The sequence below is a fragment of the Ascaphus truei genome, chromosome 1 (assembly GCF_040206685.1).
Source record: "Ascaphus truei isolate aAscTru1 chromosome 1, aAscTru1.hap1, whole genome shotgun sequence".
NCBI classification, from domain to species: Eukaryota; Metazoa; Chordata; class Amphibia; order Anura; family Ascaphidae; genus Ascaphus; species Ascaphus truei.
Genome location: NC_134483.1, coordinates 240,843,315 through 240,863,140, shown reverse-complemented (window position 1 = coordinate 240,863,140; position 19,826 = coordinate 240,843,315). Strand labels below are relative to the sequence as shown.

General features: G+C 41.8%; 1 protein-coding gene across 3 annotated transcripts in view; it reads right to left on the bottom strand.

Moving 5' to 3' along the window:
* Nucleotides 1-4,483, bottom strand: part of LOC142495989 (uncharacterized) — a 209,327-nt gene extending 204,844 nt beyond the window's left edge. For all 3 annotated transcript variants that reach the window (XR_012801884.1, XM_075602188.1, XM_075602213.1), the window contains exon 1: nucleotides 4,339-4,483. The gene's annotated coding sequence lies outside the window, so the exon portion shown is untranslated. The remainder of the gene's footprint in view (nucleotides 1-4,338) is intronic.
* Between the last annotated feature and the right edge of the window lie 15,343 nt (nucleotides 4,484-19,826).

Genomic DNA, 19,826 nt, shown 5'->3' with positions numbered 1-19,826 from the left:
AATATGGTGACAATATTATCCATCGCGGTGTCCTATTGGCCTATGCTCTGACTGCCATTTTGATTTCCCAGAAGGGAGAAGAGAACACCAGAAACTGTAATTATCTGTAGTTTCCAAAAGCTGAAAATGGGGTGTTTCAGCTCTGGAGTATCCCCTAGTTCAAATGCTGTATAAATAATCAATCAAAAAACAAACCAGCTTTCAGGATTGTTGCGTTAAATGAGTGGTGCCAATTTGTATTTCTGTCTTCTTTTTTTCAGATTAGGCAGATTATTAATAAGTATTGGCCAATTCTCCTAAGGGATAATACCCTAGTTGAAATTCTCCTTCCTAAACCTACTATCATCTTCACTAAAGCCACACATTTAAAATCTAAATTGGCTCCAAGTTGCCCATTTAATTATTCTAAACAAACAGCTAAATTAGAAAAAGTTTTTTTAAAATGTAATAAATGTTTTGCATGTTCACATAGTTGTACAACTAAGACATTTAGATCTAATGTAATTCATAATATTTACCCTATTAGGTCATTTATTAACTGCCACACAACATATGTGATATACTTACTCCAATGCCCCTGTGGCTTGCAATATGTTGGGCGGACAAGTAGAACGTTCCAACGGAGGGTATATGAGCATATATACAATATAAAAAAGGGATTAGTCACTCATAGTGTGTCCCACCACTTCCTCACACATCATAATCAAAATCCCAAGGGGTTAATGTGTCAGGCTATTGAGACCATCCAAGCCAGTACAAGAGGTGGGAATAGATTGCAAAGATGCAGTGTGCGTGAGGCATACTGGATCTATGAATTACAGACTCTCTCTCCAAGAGGTCTTAATATTGACTTTGAATTAGGAGCATTTTTATAATATTATGAAGTCATTTTGTTTAAATACATGAAAACATTTGTTCTGATGTTTTATTTTTATTACATCGGTTTGATGGTTGTTTTATGTTGTTACTGTATGTGTAGATAATTGTTGTTTATTGTTCTTTATGTTTTCTGTTCATGCAAAGCTATTCCAATGTCAGTGTTTTGTATATCATGTGTCAAGGAGGTATCGCTTTAAGAAATGTCTTGATTGATTGGCCAATCAGATTAGTCTTGTAGGGATATATACCAGGGCAGCACTGACATCACTCATAGCCCCTGAGGAAGTGTGCGCAAGCACACAAAACGCGTAGGATTTTTTCATCACTGTTGGACGATTTGATGTTGAGAGAACTGAGTGCAGAGAGCTGATCCTTTGGAGCTGAATCAAGAAGAACCTCCGCTTGAAAATCCCGCCAAGAGTCCCGCCTACCTGTGACGGAGCATCCGGTATCTAGTATCCGGTGACGCCACTTCCGGTTTCGAGGAGCACGGTGTTTGGAGGAAAGTTGCGGTCACTTCAATTTCTCAGCCCAGGGAGGACAGATTACATTGGTCTATACGGCCTCACTGCTTGTGTTCTAGAGCCGTCCTGTGAGTAGCTTTCTAGTTTTACTCTACCGGACTGGCTCCATCAGTGTCTCATCGTTCCACATTTTATTATTTTATAGTTGTATTAAACAATTTTTATTTTTCAGCTTTGCGTTTGTGTGTCTTGTCTGTGCTGGTTTGTGAGTCTATGTCTGTTAAGATTTTTTGTTAGCTGTATTGCACTAAATTCTGTGTTGTTTTGATTTCATGTTCCCCAACTTACGGAGGAATCTACATCAATACAACCCTTGATTATAAGTTGTCATCATTGGGACTTGAACTATTTCATCTGGATATCCAGGACTAATTCCTAATTGGACTAATTAGGCGCCGGTATCTCTTTTCTTTTGTTTCTGTTTGTTTCTGATTTTACTATCAGTGTCCCACCAGGCTGCCTCAGACCCCATGGGGGTTGCTCTTATTTAGAGTGTACAGACTATCACTCCATCATTAGCGCTATTCTACATCACCCTTTTTTTTCTTTCTTCAGATTGGCTACATTTCTTTTAATATGATGATTCAATATTAGGAAAGTATGGAACAAGGGAAACACACTGCATGAAGGTAGAAGGTATAGAAGGTAGAATCTGTGCCAGGGATAGCTGCCTTTGTGCATTAGTGAAGAAGCTAAGGCCCAGTATTTCTTTACAGTTGTGCTGTAAAGATATGATCAGCATAAGAAAAATGGTGCTGTGATTAATAGAAGACTAGTTAAGATAGAGTATTCATTTACAGTAAATTGTATTCTGTTAGTTTAAGTGTCATTTAAAGAAGCAATAAATACAATTATAAAAGAATTAAGCTCGGTGTATGTAAACAATATAGCTATGTGTAGGATATATTTTTTGAGTTATACAAATCTGAGAATACATTTATGCTGCTGGATTATAATTATCGTAGTAATGAAGATGATGAGGATGACCATCACCAGTAAAACTTAATAAACACTGCATGCTTGTGTCATCGAGGTTTCGATCAATTTAATTAAAAATATATTAAAATTGACAAAACATATTATATATATTAAAATATGTAGTGTCATATGAAAAATATTTTGCTCACATTTACTTTTTATTAGGCTGCAAATGACCTTTACATGTTCATTAAAATAGTACATTTAGGCTAAATATGGTTTAAAAATATATATCATAAAAGCTTGGGTGGGCCCACAATAAGCCAATACTATGGACATTCATTAGAGAGTTGAAATTGCTCGTACATACAGACATCTCATCATATTTATTAAACAGTCCAAACCATGTGAAAATTGCTTTCTACTATAGCTTGCAATTTGGTTCCAGCAATGCAAATCTGTGCCAGTTCATTATAGTAATATCCCTCACTTCTGATGTACTTACTACTACAACTACTACCTGTACTTAACCTATTAACCTGGTAATGAGGATCAAATAGGGGAAATAGTTGCATAATTGTACATATACTGTATAATGCATATTTCAACATTTAAACATTTACATTTATCTCCAATTTACATACTGTATTAGCAAGCTAAAAACCCAAACCCACTATATTTCTATGTATGTTTGTGTCTTTTGGAGGGCTACTGGGTTTGTGATCTTCTGTATATAACAAAAGGCAAAAAAGACTCAATGCTACATCCGATATAACAAATAATTTAGTATATTACTATTTATTTTATCTATATTCTTTCTTCATAAATATGGATCATTTAGTTAAATCCTTTGGCAAAAAAACATTTTAAGCCTGCCACCACGTCACGTTAAACCCATTCAGCAGGTCCTGCGCTACCAATATTATACTGTCTTATGTATTTCTTCCACTGCATAATAAAGAAGAGAAAACAAAACACTGCAACTAACAGCATGGGGTGTGTGACAGGTGTGCAGTGCCTAAAGGGTTACAATTTAAGAAGCACTGTATGTGCTATGTATGAGCTACAGTGCATATAAAACTGGTCAAAAACAAGAAGTGCCATAATAATTATAGTGAATAAAATCTAAAAAAAAAGTGCAAACATTTTTATTAACTGCACTTTAGCATATACAAAGCACATGTATTGCTTCTTCAATTTTAATTCTTTTAACACTGCATATACAGTATGCCATGGATATATGTCACAAATTCTCCAGGCTATAAAACAGGAGAACAAATGCATATCTTACTGCTTCCTATTTTTGTATAAATCTGGTTCCATTTTTTTTTCCTCTACTGTTTTAATTTGCATTAGGAAGTCTAGATACTTCCCTTCATGAAATGTACGAATGAATCTGGTGCAGTCAAATACAGTAAAGTATAGCCCAAAATAGCATAACCTTGTTGTGTGTGCAGCATGTGCTACAAAAAAATCCACAGGGGTTAATACTTTAATATGACTGAAAATAAAACAAAAATGCACTTACATTTCTACAAATGTTGTGAACAATTTATTGTACAGTAGATAGAACTGGTCGTGTAATTAAAACCATAACTATATATATCTTTGACTTCAGATGCGTCACTGACTGATTATAGGGCAACATTGAACACAAATCTTACAGGGTTTAAGCTAATAATTCTGTGCTCCTGTGTAATTCGAAACATGAAATAAACACGTCCAGCATGAAGTAGGAAGTGTAACTTCAAAGTTGAGTGCTCCTATGGTTAATAATGTCTTTAGTCTTTCTGGTGAAGATATTAACAAATGAACAAACATAAGAAAAAGTATTGGTGTTTTTGGAAAATGAATACATATAATAGATCTACTACCATTCCAGCCAGCATTCTAATTCTAAACATGGTTTATACTGTAATCTACAGTAAATGCTTACATTTCTGAATTAAAAGGCAATTTGAATTGTGAGAAATTACAGCCACTGGATAAAATATAATGAAAGAAACAAGCAACTCACCTGGATAAACAATCTTGTTTGAAGAATATTGCTCTTAAATATATATCTTTTTTTTAACAAGCAAAAGAGACGCCAAGTCATGTATGTTGGTTCAGTTCCTAGCCTCACTCTGTTGCTATTTTTGTCACCTAAACTCAGAATCTGATTAACAACTTTAATCCCAAGTAGTATCAAGATGGTCTCCTGTGCTTTAATCAGCCTACTGTACCTATATCATGTTTCAGTTTGTTATACTGTATGTTATTTGTAAATCATATATGTTACAAAACACCTTTTTAGGCATACTGTATGGAAATGCAATGTAAATATACTGTAACTCAATTCTTTAAGGTTTCATAATTCAATATTGTTATGCATTAGGCTCTGTATGTAGAGAAATATAATTTCTGTTCACAAGTGTTCAAATCCACTTTTCAACCGGGGTTATGTTTTTTCCACATACAGATGTATCCCGATGTATCTTACCCAGAGCCGCAGGAAAAAGGTACATTTCTATCTGCATTGGGCAGCGTTACCGCTAGCTGGGGATAGTCTTGGTTGTTTTACCCTCGTGAGCTGCAGTCAGAGTTAATCTGGCTATATACTGTATTTGCAACACGAAGTAAAGATACATTTCAATTTGTTCAAACAAAAGAGAAATAATAAAATATCATATGCCAATATAAAAGCTAGATTTTATTATTGGCATCTCGTTATCATAGTGTATTTATTATTTTAGCGCATTATGGACGTATTATAGATTATAGACATTTCTTTGGATAATAGGCAGGATATATTTAACTGGAATTAATATGGTTTTATTTGTAATGTCTAGGATTATCTTGATTTTGTTGTCTAATGTGGACACCGGTAATATAGCTCTTTTGGGTTATATGATAATTGGACACCTTCCGATGTAGAAAGAATTCTGGCCATCTTCCAGGAACTACAGTAAGCTTAAAATCTTCTTAATACTACCCCAAAGCATGCAAACACTAATGCCACAGCATAGGATTTCAGTCAGGAAACACACTGTGATCCTGGATATGCAGAGCAATCCAGGAATGTCAAAAGCAATTGTCAGGGAAAAAATATTGCAAATATATACTTTATTTTAGCTCAATCTCTCAAAAATAAAAAATGTTATAATGAGTGTGATGGGGGGGGGGGGGGTGGGGGGGGGGGGGGTAACCAGTCTTCATAATAAAGGTGAAGTCCGGCTGGATACCCCTGAAAACCGTGGGTCTCCGGTAGCTTATCAGCACTATAAGCCGGGGACACTGTGTGTGTTATAACCCTTAATGTATTGCAATAAACCTGGGACTTTGGGAGTGGGACATTAATGTTGGGTATTTGGGTGGAAATGTGATTAAAACATGTGTAAAAGGTTGGGGGACAAAGATACCGGTTGTCCCTCCATTTTACCCGCAGACCGCGTCTGGTCTGCGTGTACGCGTATGCAAATTATGCCCGTTGTATTATTCCTTTAATATATTGTATTTCCCACCTGCCATGCTCAGTGTAAAATTAATTTTCCCAAGCCCAGGTTAAAGGAAAAAAAGATGTACTTTTAAAATGTGGATTCATCTGTATACAGACTGCCCTGGTAATTTAATAGACTGGGGAAGCGCTGGTGGGCATTTCAAAAGTGCTTTGCTCCGAATAGCAAAGCAGTCGTCACGGAGTTGTCGGAGAAGCCGGCCTAGCTGAGGACAAGTTCTACAGTCGCGGCCAAGTTCTGAGAATCACGAAAGACGTGGCCACTGGAGAAAGCAAGGTATTTCTCCCGGAGATAGTACCGTGGTGTTCCTGGAAGTGGAGCAGATAGGGTAAGACTTCTGAAACAGGCGCCTTGCACCTAGTGAGGCTAGAGACTCACCCCAGACACCAGTCAAGTGTGTATTATCTGTATTTTGTGTTTCATTGTGTGTCTGCTGGTTTTACCAGAATAAACCCCATTTTATACCATTACCTTGTCCTGCATAGTGAATTGATCACGGAAGGTAAAAAGTGTTAAAAGTACTGGCCATTTAAAAAAGAACAACATTACACATAATAAATACATGACAAATAAAAAAAATACATTTTTAACATAATAGGTATAGAAAATGAGTGAAGGTTTGATTTAAGACAGGTTTACAGGTGCAGTCACCCTACGCTAAGACAATCTCTTTTTTTAAAAAAAAATTAACGAAAAAAAAACATTTGAAGGGACATCCTGCCTCATTAGTTCTAAACTTTCATGAATCTAAGCAGGAGAAAGTCTCTAAAAAAATCCCCCGAGATGGAACATTATGGCAAATAGAATGACAAATCTTTCATGATGTTATTGTCCTGACTAAGGAAGTGATGATGAAACAAACAGGGGAACTCTAAAAGAGTAATTAACAACCACAATTGCCGTTATACAAAGGAAATGTAAACATTGATTAGCGTTTGGATCTTGTTTTACCAACATGTACAGTAGGACAATACCTATAATTGGGCACTATTTTATATGATGTATTTAACTTATGAATAACTTTGAGGGCAATTGCAGCTTTGGATCAGGCTTTAAATACCCCTGAGTAACTCACATTACATACATCGAGTGAAGCCTTTGTAATCTTATAAGATTAAAACTGAAACATTGAGAGGAGAAAGGTTAAGTAATTGGAATCGGGCTGATAAGTAGTTTTCTACCTCTCACGTTTTCCTTAACAGTACCGGCTGCACCTGTGTGTATATCTCTGCACGGGATAGGATTAGTAGGCCTGTTGTCTAAGCAGGATTTCTATCTGTGGGTCAGAAGAACCAGTAGTGAAAGAGGATTTATTCAGTACTGTAATGTGCAGAAACACCATGAACTGTAATTGCTGCTGCTGCTGCTGCTGCTGCTGCTGCTGCTGCTGCTGCTGCTGCTGCTACAGCAACTCATATTGTTTACATTTTAATAAAATAGGGTGCAGTAAAGGCACTACAGAACACGCACAAGTGCAACAATAATGAAAACTAGGGAAAAGGAATGTCACTTTTTATAAAAAAGTCTCCTGTCTGACATTAACACACTAGTCAGACAAACAAAAGTAAAATAACAGAAGGCTTCAGCAAATAGAAAATACTCAAAAGTGTATCTAATCACCTTATCTATATCTTTTGGGCACCACCAACAATGGTAATAATGTGTGTTGGACAACAGTAATGTTGTGTATATGAATCATGGTTTTGGTCCCTTTATACATACAGTATACTATGTTTAATTATTGGAGTATTTCAATGTTTCATAATTTATATTTTTATGGTACAGTTAACAAAATATTAAATATAACAAATTATAATGTCATCTGCAAAACAGGGAAATAGTAATATATCATTTTTAAAAGATATTAAGATACAGTATCTTCAGGTCTCATTGAACTTTTTAATTTAAGCTGACATTCTGGAACAGTTATTTTTATATTACTGAACTACTGTTGTGATGTAAATTGTAGTATATTGAAGTATTGTTGGACTACAACGTTATTTGGAATTGGATTATTTTAAATGTGGCATCACAGAATGCACTCACCGCTTCACAAAGTACTAGGAATAGAACATGCAATTTGAACAGCTACGTTGAATAAGCATACAACTAACATCCAGGCACATACAACTAACATCCAGTGAACATACAACTGACATCCAGGCACAGCAGATGCTGGTACCACAAGAGTACAGCAAGTTGTATCACAAACTTATTTTTTTTTTTTTTTTACATTTTCGATACTACTTTGTAATAATGTGTACTGTGTTTTTGTCCTTGACACTTGTTTCCTTACATTTTTTTGAATAAGTTAAGTATTTACAGAGTGTTTCTTAACACTGTATTATTGTTAAAGTAAGGTGTTCCATTACAGACTTGACACCTGTCCTACAGTATCATTGTATTTCTGAATTTGTGCCCAGAAATCAGACCTAGTGCCTTTCTTTTCTTGTATTATACATCTTTCAATATTTCTCATGTTCACCTGTGTAATATTTGACACTGCATATTTCTTGCTTTTGAGTGCTCCTTCAGTATATTTGGTTCAGTATTTATTTTCACATAAGGAATTTGGTAATTCTTTGAAAAGTATATGTTTGGGATTTTTTTAATGACTTGAGTACATTGACTTTATTGATGTGGTGTTTGCTCATTTGTACTTGTGAATTTACAGTAACCAGTTTTTGTATTACTTACATATAGACATACACAGTCTTAGCAAGCTCAAAACCCAGACCCACTACATTGTGTGTGTGTATATATATATATATATATATATATATATATATATATATATATATATATATTTGTGTCAATAGGAGTGGTACTGGGACCGTGACCTAATGCAGGGGTGCGCAAAGTGGCGGGCACGCCCCACTTGGGTGGCGCACGATATTTGGGGGGGGGGGCGCGGACATCTCCTACCTTGACATATGACGCCACGTTGCCGAAGATGTCACTGGTCATGTGACGTCACATGACCCCGCACGTCATTTGACGCCAGATATTCAGTAAGGGGGAGCACGAGTACAGGGGCTGGCAGACAGGGGAGGTGCAGAACAGAAAGTTTGTGCACCCCGACCTAATGTATATAACAAGACAAGAAATCCCCAATGCTATATCCAATATGAAAAATGATTTAGTACATTAATGTTTAAATGTAATTTGGCAATATTATTGGGATGTATTGTGACCCCTCCTCTTTAGTTTAAAGCTCACCCATCCCCCTTCTAATTAATCTGCACGTTCTAGAACTCATATGTGAATGAGTAGTCAATTAACAGGAGAGAGGTGGAGATAATCTTTGCTGCTGCAACAAGCATGGGGAGTATAATATATATATATATATATTTACATATATATATATATATATATATATATATATATATATTTACATATATATATATATATATATATATTTACATATATATATATATATATATATATATATATATATATATATATATATATATATTTACATATATATATATATATATATATATATATATATATATATATATTTACATGTGATAAAAAATCACTGGCACTCCAATAGAAATTCAATATATATATATATATTGTGACAAACAGCTTACTCCGGGGCTCCGCTGCTTGTCCGGGACGGTTAGAACACGGTCTTTTGGGGTAGGTTAAATGAGGAGGCGTCACGTACTGTTCCTTTAAACAGGCTATGCCTGGTTTATTCAGTCCCAGGCACTGAGACTGCCACAGTGCATACAACAAAACACATCAAAACAAAAACTGCTCACCTGAGCGATAACTTAACTTAGATTTCCCTAACTCAGGGTGGAAGTGGCTTTTCCACTTTCCAACAACAAAACAAGGTACTTTTGCAGAGTTAGCCAAATGAATAGAACAATTGAACCTGTGTGGGGAAGGGGCTTCTCCCCACTGTGTTCAGCAGCCTTCCAGGCTCTGGAGAAGAGACAAGAGCAAACAGGAAATCAGTCTTACATACCTGATTTCTAATTAGCATGACAGGTGACAGAAATCCCTCAGTTCCAGCGCTTGCCAAACTGTGGGATGGAGTGCATGTATTATAAGGCTGCACTCCCAGGCCAGACAGGATAGAAACTGTTCAGTATCCTGGGAGCCCTATATATGGAATTTATTACCATCCCCTGGTTTCTGTCACATATCCTCCCCCCCAGCTCAGACCCTGAGGGATGAGCGACCATGGATATTAGGGAGTGCATCCTTGACAACCCGTCAGCATTGCCATGTTTGTGCCCTGACCTGTGTTCCACAGAAAATTTAAAGGGTTGTAGGCTTAGGAACCACCTGGTCACTCTAGCATTCTTTTCCCTGTTTTGACACATCCAGGTAAGGGGTGCATGATCTGTGACCAACCGGAATTTTCTCCCCAACAGGTAGTATTTGAGCGTCTCTACAGCCCACTTTATTGCGAGACACTCTTTCTCTACTATGGAGTAATTTTTCTCCTGGGGATTTAGTTTCCTACTTAAATAAAGGATGGGGTGTTCCTCACCTTGAGACTCCTGGGAGAGTACCGCCCCCAGCCCTACCTCAGATGCGTCGGTTTGGACTACGAACTCTTTGGAGAAGTCAGGTGTGACCAACACTGGTTGGGCACAGAGAGCTTCTTTCAGGCTTCTAAAGGCCTGTTCGGTTTCGGGGGACCACTTTACCATAAGTGGTCCTCTTGCTTTTGTGAGGTCGGTTAGTGGGGTTGCCTTAGTCGCAAAATTGGGAATAAACCTTCTATAGTACCCAATTAACCCCAAAAAGGTCCTTACTTGTTTTTTTGTAACTGGCCTTGGCCAACCTTGTATCGCCTCCACTTTGAGTGTTTGGGGTTTGAGTAAACCTCTGCCAATAGAATACCCCAGATACTTGGCCTCCTCCAGACCAATGGTGCATTTAGCGGGGTTAGCAGTTAGTCCAGCAGACCGAACTGCGTCGAGCACAGCTTGGACCTTTGGAAGGTGGGATTGCCAATCTTCACTATGGATTACCACATCATCCAGGTAGGCAGCAGCATACCGAGCATGTGGTTTTAAAATTTTATCCATCATTCTTTGGAATGTGGCGGGAGCTCCATGTAAGCCAAAAGGCAGCACCCTATACTGAAAGAGGCCGTCTGGGGTTGAGAAGGCTGTCTTTTCTTTTGCCCTTTCTGTGAGGGGAACCTGCCAGTACCCTTTTGTTAGGTCTAGGGTTGTGAGATATCGGGCTTTGCCCAGTCTCTCTACAAGTTCATCTACCCTGGGCATAGGGTAAGTATCAAATTTTGACACCGCGTTTAGTTTCCGGTAGTCATTACAAAACCTTGTTGTACCATCTGGCTTTGGGACTAAGACTATAGGGCTGTTCCACCCACTTTGGGATTCCTCAATTACGCCTAGTTTTAGCATTTTTTTAACCTCTAAACTTATAGCCTCTCTTTTGGCCTCTGGGATTCGGTACGGTTTAAGGTTAACTCGGACCCCCGGTTCAGAGACTAGGTCATGTTCAATTACGCTAGTTCTACCTGGCTGTGTAGAGAAGATTTCTTTGTTTCTGCTCACTAAATTCTGAACCTCTTGTTTCTGATGAACGGACAGGGTTTCAGCTATGCTAACCTCTGGGTCAGTTTCTTGACTCTCTGACGGACCTGGGGTTACTAGGGTTGACAAGACTTCTCTATCTTTCCAGGGCTTGAGTAGGTTTATATGGTAAATTTGCTCAGGTTTCCTCCTACCTGGCTGTCTTACCTTATAATTTACTTCTCCCACTCTTTCCAAGACCTCATATGGCCCATGCCATTTAGCAAGGAATTTACTTTCCACGGTGGGAACCAGAACTAGTACCCTATCACCTGGAAAAAAAATTCTGACCCTAGCACCCTTATTATACGTATTCCTCTGTGCTTCCTGAGCTTTCTCCATGTGTTCCCTCACTATGGGTAGGACTGCAGCAATGCGGTCCTGCATCTGGGCAACATGCTCTATTACACTTCTGTAAGGGGTAACCTCGTGTTCCCAAGTCTCTTTGGCTATATCCAGTAAGCCCCTTGGGTGTCGGCCATACAATAGTTCAAACGGGGAGAAGCCTGTGGATGATTGGGGAACTTCCCTAATGGCAAATAACAGGTACGGTAACAAACAATCCCAGTTTTTCCCATCTTTATCGACCGCCCGCCGTAACATGCTCTTTAAGGTTTTATTGAACCTTTCCACTAAACCATCTGTTTGTGGATGATAGACTGAGGTTCTGAGATGCTTGATTTTTAGGAGTTTACATAACTCTTTTGTTACTTGGGACATAAACGGTGTTCCCTGGTCAGATAGAATCTCTTTAGGAATTCCAACCCGGGAAAACAGAACTACTAACTCTTTTGCTATGTTTTTGGCGGAGGTGCTACGTAGGGGAACTGCCTCCGGATATCGGGTGGCATAATCTAATATTACCAATATATGCTGATGTCCCCTAGCAGACTTTATTAGGGGTCCTACTAGATCCATAGCAATCCGGTCAAATGGTACCTCTATTATGGGAAGGGGTACCAATGGGCTGCGGTACGCCTTGAACGGGGCGGTGATCTGACATGCTGGGCATGAGGAACAATAATTCGTAATTTCTGCCAGAACCCCAGGCCAATAGAAGCTTCGGAGAACCTTTTCTTTTGTCTTTTCCACCCCTAGGTGTCCCCCCAATGGATGACTATGTGCGAGGTGTAACACTACATTACGGAATGTCCGTGGTACCAACAATTGTTTAGTTGTAACTGATTTTCTTTTATCAACCCGATATACTAGGTCGTTCTCTACCTCGAAGTAGGGGTAAGCAAGCGACCTATCTGGTTGGCCAAGAGTACTATTCAGGTCCCGTATATTTCCCCTTGCTACCTCTAATGTGGGGTCCTCCCACTGGGCCTTCTTAAAACTCCCAGGACTGACCTCTAGGTCAGCGAGGGTCTTATCCGGTTCTGGGGTGGTAAGTGTCTGATCAACATCCTGATTTGGGGTATTCCCTACCAAAGTAGTGATGGGGAAGGGAATTTTACAGCACTCCTCCTTTTCCCCCTTCTTATTTGGGCCCTCGTCAACCTCCATTTCTGAAAACGGGAAAGGATTTATTTCTTCTAATACTTCGTTATGGTCCGCTATTGAACTCTGGGCGCTATTCTGAGCGGGGGACCACATTTTTAGAAAATGGGGAAAGTCGGTCCCTATTAACACATCATGTGCCAGTTTGGGTACAATACCCACCTTGAAATCTAAAGAACCAAACTCTGTTTCAAAAAAAACATCAACAGTGGAATATTCATGATTATCCCTATGTATACAACAAATTGCCATTCTTTGTGAACTGTTTCCCTGTTTCTTCTTAATGGGCAAGAGGTATTCGGACACTAGTGTGACCATGCTCCCAGAGTCCAGAAGTGCCCGAACCCTCCTACCATTAACCTTTACAAATGCCCACAGATGGTTATTCAAGGGGTCCTCTGGGCTAGGGCGCATACATTGGGACAACAGCGAATAAGGTTCCACGCTGTTGCATTGCATGGGCTCATCATTTAGTGGGCAGATTTTTGCTGTGTGGCTCCTCTCATGACAATTTACACATTTAGGTACATAGTCTGTGTCCCACTTAGAGCCTTTTCCCGGCTCCCCATGTTGGCTATTGCCCTTAGTGTGCGAACCACTGTTGCTGGTGCTGCGTGAAGGTGGTCGCCGCTCTTCAGCTCCCCTTAACCCCGGTACCCTTTTACCGTCTCTGGAAGAGTCCTGGAACCTCGGGTAGTGGGGTTGCTCCACGACTGTGGGTTGCGGGTGCTCTCCTACTGCATTGTACCTTTCTACGAGGGCCACAAGCTCATCCGCATTGTGGGGGTCACTCCGACTGACCCAATGGCGTAAGGCAGAGGGAAGTTTCCTCAAGAACTGGTCCATGACCAACCGTTCCACGATGTGGCTTGCTGAGTTGATCTCGGGTTGTAGCCACTTCCGGGTGAGGTGGATGAGGTCATACATCTGGCTTCGGGTGGCTTTATCCATCGTGAAGGACCATGCGTGAAACCTTTGGGCGCGAACAGCCGTGGTTACGCCGAGGCGGGCGAGGATCTCGAACTTCAATTTTGCATAGACGTTAGCTTCGGCTGGCTCTAGATCAAAGTAAGCCTTCTGGGGTTCGCCGCTTAGGAAGGGTGCGATTAGACCAGCCCACTCAGCTTCTGGCCATCCCTCTCTCTGTGCCGTGCGTTCAAACGTGAGAAGATAGGCTTCCACATCATCCGAGGGTCCCATCTTCTGAAGGTAGTGGCTTGCCCTGGTCATTTTCGGAACTGGGGCTGCCGCTGCCAGTGGAAGGTTACTGATAGTCCCCCTCAGGATCTCGAGTTCCTGCTGGAAGCCCTGAGCGAACCGCTGTTGCTCCTCTCTCAGCAAGCGGTTTGTCTCTTGCTGGTTTGCATTCGCCTGTTGCAGGATTGCATTAGTCTCTTGCTGGTTTATTAACAGCTGTCGCTGGGTTTCACTCGCCTGTTGCTGGGCTTCATTCGCGTCTTTCTGGACAGCGACATTGCGTACCAGCGCACTCACCACGTCTTCCATCTTGTTTGGAGAGAGAGAAAAAAAAACTTTTTTTTTTTTTTTTTTTTTTTAAAGTTCTTTAACCCCCAGACCTTTTAGTGTTCTGCCCGCATTCTCCACCATATGTGACAAACAGCTTACTCCGGGGCTCCGCTGCTTGTCCGGGACGGTTAGAACACGGTCTTTTGGGGTAGGTTAAATGAGGAGGCGTCACGTACTGTTCCTTTAAACAGGCTATGCCTGGTTTATTCAGTCCCAGGCACTGAGACTGCCACAGTGCATACAACAAAACACATCAAAACAAAAACTGCTCACCTGAGCGATAACTTAACTTAGATTTCCCTAACTCAGGGTGGAAGTGGCTTTTCCACTTTCCAACAACAAAACAAGGTACTTTTGCAGAGTTAGCCAAATGAATAGAACAATTGAACCTGTGTGGGGAAGGGGCTTCTCCCCACTGTGTTCAGCAGCCTTCCAGGCTCTGGAGAAGAGACAAGAGCAAACAGGAAATCAGTCTTACATACCTGATTTCTAATTAGCATGACAGGTGACAGAAATCCCTCAGTTCCAGCGCTTGCCAAACTGTGGGATGGAGTGCATGTATTATAAGGCTGCACTCCCAGGCCAGACAGGATAGAAACTGTTCAGTATCCTGGGAGCCCTATATATGGAATTTATTACCATCCCCTGGTTTCTGTCACAATATATATATATATATATATATATATATATATATATATATATATATATATATATAGCAAATAAAAAGATCACTTGTGAGCACATTCACATGTCTTAGGCAGGTCTGCAACCCATTATCACCAAGCATACAGTTATTTCACTGCAGCAAGGGATTCTGGGAAATGACATGCAAATGAGCACACCGTCTCACCTTTTGCTTGAAATCCATTTTTACATGGAATCCTTATACGCTAATGCTCACTGTTAACACATCTTTTAAGCACAGCATGGGAATCAGATGCAAAGCCAGAGAAACCACTCAAAGACATGTTTCAACCTTAATGGGTCTCATCAGTGTGAGGTAGGTTGTACTGGCTTTGCAATTTTCAAGGCTGTAGGATTTACCATACATATTTTAAGGTATGCTGGGTGAAAAAGGCAACAAGAAACCTCCACAGTATAGCATATAGCAAACAAAAAGATCACTTGTGAGCACATTCACAGGTCTGCAACCCTGCCTTTCACCCTTATCACCCAGCATACAGTGCTTCCACAGCAGCAAGGAATTCTCGGAATTGACATGCAAAGGAGCACACCGTGTCATACAGTGGAGGTTTCTTGTTGCCTTTTATATATATTTGTATCCCCCTTTCCCTATGCCTAGAGGAAACTACGTGTGCTGATATACCTGTATACGACACTGATATGACATCACATATTGCTCCTGACGAAGCTGTGAGTAACAGCGAAACGCGTAGAGCTAATTCATCTTGCTGCAGCTGCCTTCATGAGAAGACGCCGAACGCTGGAACTCCCTTGCAGACCTCCCTCCAGCACGTCACAATCCATTTCCCATAGATGCGATTGACCGCGAGAGGGATGTGACGTCAGACGCCACCGCCGCAGGCGCGGCTGGGTATACAGGAGGATCGGGAGAAAACACTGCTACGAACACCAGCATCTTACCACAAAAGATACCTTTATATGTACTAATTGTATGTACAAAGTGTGAGTACATCTCTTATCCCTTACTTACATAAAAGACACTGTTTCTGCAACCTGCACTATTGGGCTTTTTTTGTCTTTTCATTTTCATACTGCCACATGGGGTTTTGAGTGTCTTCATCCCTGGAACTGCCCAAACTGCGGGAGAAATGTCTGGGGAATAACTGAAACCTCAATACTAACAATCTACACATCTTCTGACTGAGTCAGATAAAGGCTTTAAATATCTATTTTTGCTGTAAGTAGAATTGCCCCAAGAGCCAAGAACTGCATCCTATCAACATTAAATTAACATACTGCACAATTATTGTTTTTTTATGTTTTTTATTCACATGATGTGTCCCTGATTGGATCGCTCCCTTTCCACTCCAAACCAAGACTGCTCATAGGAGGCTACAGCCTCTGCCACTGGGAGCCTGGGGTGAGCTCTCTCTCCTTGCAATGCAGCACCTCCACCTATGAGCATCAGCGGGATAGCTCCTCACAGGAACCAACACACAGAAATAGTAATACACCAAACCAAGTATATAACTAAGTTTAACTATACATAATACTACACACATATGACATGCAATAACTATACCCACAGATTACCCCAATGACCCAACACTTGGCGGTTCCCCTAAAGTACTGAGGGTGCGGTGGCATCAATACCCCTGGTGTTCTGTCCCAGCAAGTCAACACCCAAGTAGTAGCGCTACCCCCTGTGCATGTAGGTACACGTTGGGTACCTCCCTGGGTACTTCACTACACAGGTGCTGCTTGTCGCGATGGGTTGGAGTGAGGCCTCCAACACAAATCCCCTCTCTCCTAAGGGTCCTGATCCATGGGGTGAGCTCCAGCTGGAGCATCTCACCTGAATGTTTCCGGGTCCTGTGTCCTTGTCCCATGCCGCAGGGCATCGCGTGTCCATCTGGTCACCAGCTCAATACTCTACAGTGGCGGCCAGCATAAATCTAATGCGGCTGCCTCCGCGTAATTGAAACACTCCCCGTTCAGACGTGGGCTTTTTTTTATTTTTTTGGCGTCGCAGGCGCTTCCATTGTTCAGCGCATTATCGCTGAATTGAGAAACGGGCCGCAAGATGCGGCTGGCGCGCGGCCAATTCCGGCGCGAAAATGAAAAAGCAGGGGAAAATGCGGTCAAGCTTTAGATTAAGCTTGGCCGCAGCAGTACACTAATGGGAAGAGTCCCTATCTGGGGCCTTCCCTACAACACATGGCTTAGGTTGACTCAGGACCTTGCTAGGGCCTAAAAGAGCAAGGTCTAGGCCTAGTTGAGGAGGCACTGCTACCTGGACACTACCTGCTTACTTGCCGCCCTCCATCCGAGCTTTCAGTGTGCAAAAGATATCCTCTTACTCCTGCCTGCGCAAATCCCATTGGCTGAGATGGTCCCACGTGGGGACTCTGGTATTTATAGTCCCATGACTGTATCTGCGGAGATGTCCTAAGATGGCCGCTGCATTCTACACACTGCACATGCGCTATACTTAAAATGGCCACCCCCACCTCCCGATCTCGTGGAGCTCCGGCCATCTAACCTCCAGCTCCCCTGCACTGGAGGCAGGGTGGGGGTCTCGGGTACATACTCACCCTAATGGAGACCTCAACGACCCCGCTTGAGTACACATACACAACTGTTTTATATAATGGAAAATGCACATATACACAACTGAACTTGGTACAACACATCTAAACCAGATAGAACAGATCATTGAGCATGGTCATTACAGAGACAACCCTGCTCCAAGACAGCTGCTGAGACTCATAGTGAGGTGCGCCTAATGAATCATATGCCATTCTTGTTGGAGGGCGTCTCCCTTTTTGACTCCTGCGAGTTTCTTCTTCGACGTCTTCTTGGGTGGAGAGGCTACCATCAGCTTGAGGCCCTGGCCCTCTCATAGGGTGTGACTCTTGAGCTACATAGTCTCTGGTGGGGACGAATCTCTGACTTCTTGGGTCAAGTGGTCGGCTTGTTGAAGCCAATGGGGAGGGTACCAGGGGGACAGGCCCATTACCAGTCTCCATATGTGGTGGCAGAGGTTCCTTCCAAAGGATCCTGAGCATTTCCCGTTGCAGCATCCGGGATTTTGCTTGACTCCTCCTGTTCACTTGCCGGCACTATTGAGGATGGTTCAGGTTCACTTTCCCCCACTTGAGGAATAGGTGGCAAGTGATTCCGATGCCAGACCCTTACCCTTCCTTCTCAATCTCAGATGCGATATACAGGGAGGCCCGACATCTGTGACTCTACCTCAAAGGGAGCTTCTCGCCAGTGGTCCGCTAGCTTATGCTTTCCTGGTATTCCTAAATTCCGCAGGAGAACAGAGTCTCTGGGTCGAAGTTCCCGATGGCATACTTTATGGTCATACCTCCGCTTTTTGTTCTCGTTAAGCCTGGCGGTGGCTTTTTCTGCCAAATGATATGCTCTATGGAGGTTATCCTGGAACCGTTGCACATATTTGCAGTGCATCATGTTCGACACCCCGTGGGGGGATACTCTGAGCTGAATGTGTACAGGTAGTCTCGTCTCTCTGCCGAATATCATCAAATAGGGTGTGTACCCGGTGGATTCATGCCTGGTGCAATTGTAGGCATGCACTAACGGCTTGACATGCTTTCTCCATCCGCATTCTCGGAGCCCTTCAGAGTGCATAGCATGTCCAGTAGAATTCAGTTGAACCTTTCTGGAAGGGCATCTCTTTCAGGGTGATAGGAAGTTGTACGAAACATCTCGATATTGAGCAATTTTAGAAGTTCTTTTATTAACTTGCTCTTGAAGTCTCTCCCTTGATCTGAGTGTATCTGATTAGGTAACCCATAATGGATTAAATACTTCTCCCACAGTACTGTGACTACTGTGAGAGTTTTCTGAACTTTGATAGGGAACGCTTAAGCATAGCGGTGTAATGTCTGTTACTACCAGGACGTTCCTGATACCATTTGTGTCTGCCTCGATGCAGAGGAAATCCATGTAAACTAGGTCCATGGGACCAGAGCTCTTTAAGTGGCCCATTGGGGCTACGCGTGTAGGCAGTGTTTTTTTGCTGTATGCACTGCAGACACCTCCGCTAATGGCGCTCCACTGCTTCCCGCATCATGGGCCACAAGAACCTATATCTTACTAGTCTGAATGTTTTGTCCACTCCCAGGTGACCATGATCATCGTGCAGAGATCGTAGGACATGGTATTGCAAGCTTCTGGGCAGGACGAGATGTCTCCTATCGGGATGGTTGTGATAGGAGATAACTCGGTAGAGAAAGCCACAGTACATGCAAAACTTGTCCCTTTCTCACATGATGAAGGCGACTGTGTCGACGGGAGCACGCTTCACTAAGGAAGGGTTGTTTTCTTGGATGGCCCAACGTATGGCTTTGGCCACTGGATCTTGCACCTGGTGTATCACTTATTCCTTCCACCTCATTATGGTTTCCTGCATGATAGACATGCCTTCAGGATGGCAGTATGCTGCTGAAAGTTCCTTTAACTGACACCCCAATGAGTCCACTACTCTGCGTTTGGAAAAGGTTACTTTGTCCTCTACGATAGCCACTGTGGTGTACATGGCCCGAAAACCAGGACCAGGAATTTCTTACCACTGGCCATCGTCTGGTGTTGCACTCAGTCCAAGTCTTCTTGACAGAGCATCGGCTCCGATGTTCAAGGGCCCTGGCTTGTATTTCAGCGTGAACTGATAGTAAGACAGGGCAGCCAACCACCTGTGGCCAGTGGCATCTAACTTGGCAGAGGTCAGGATATATGCC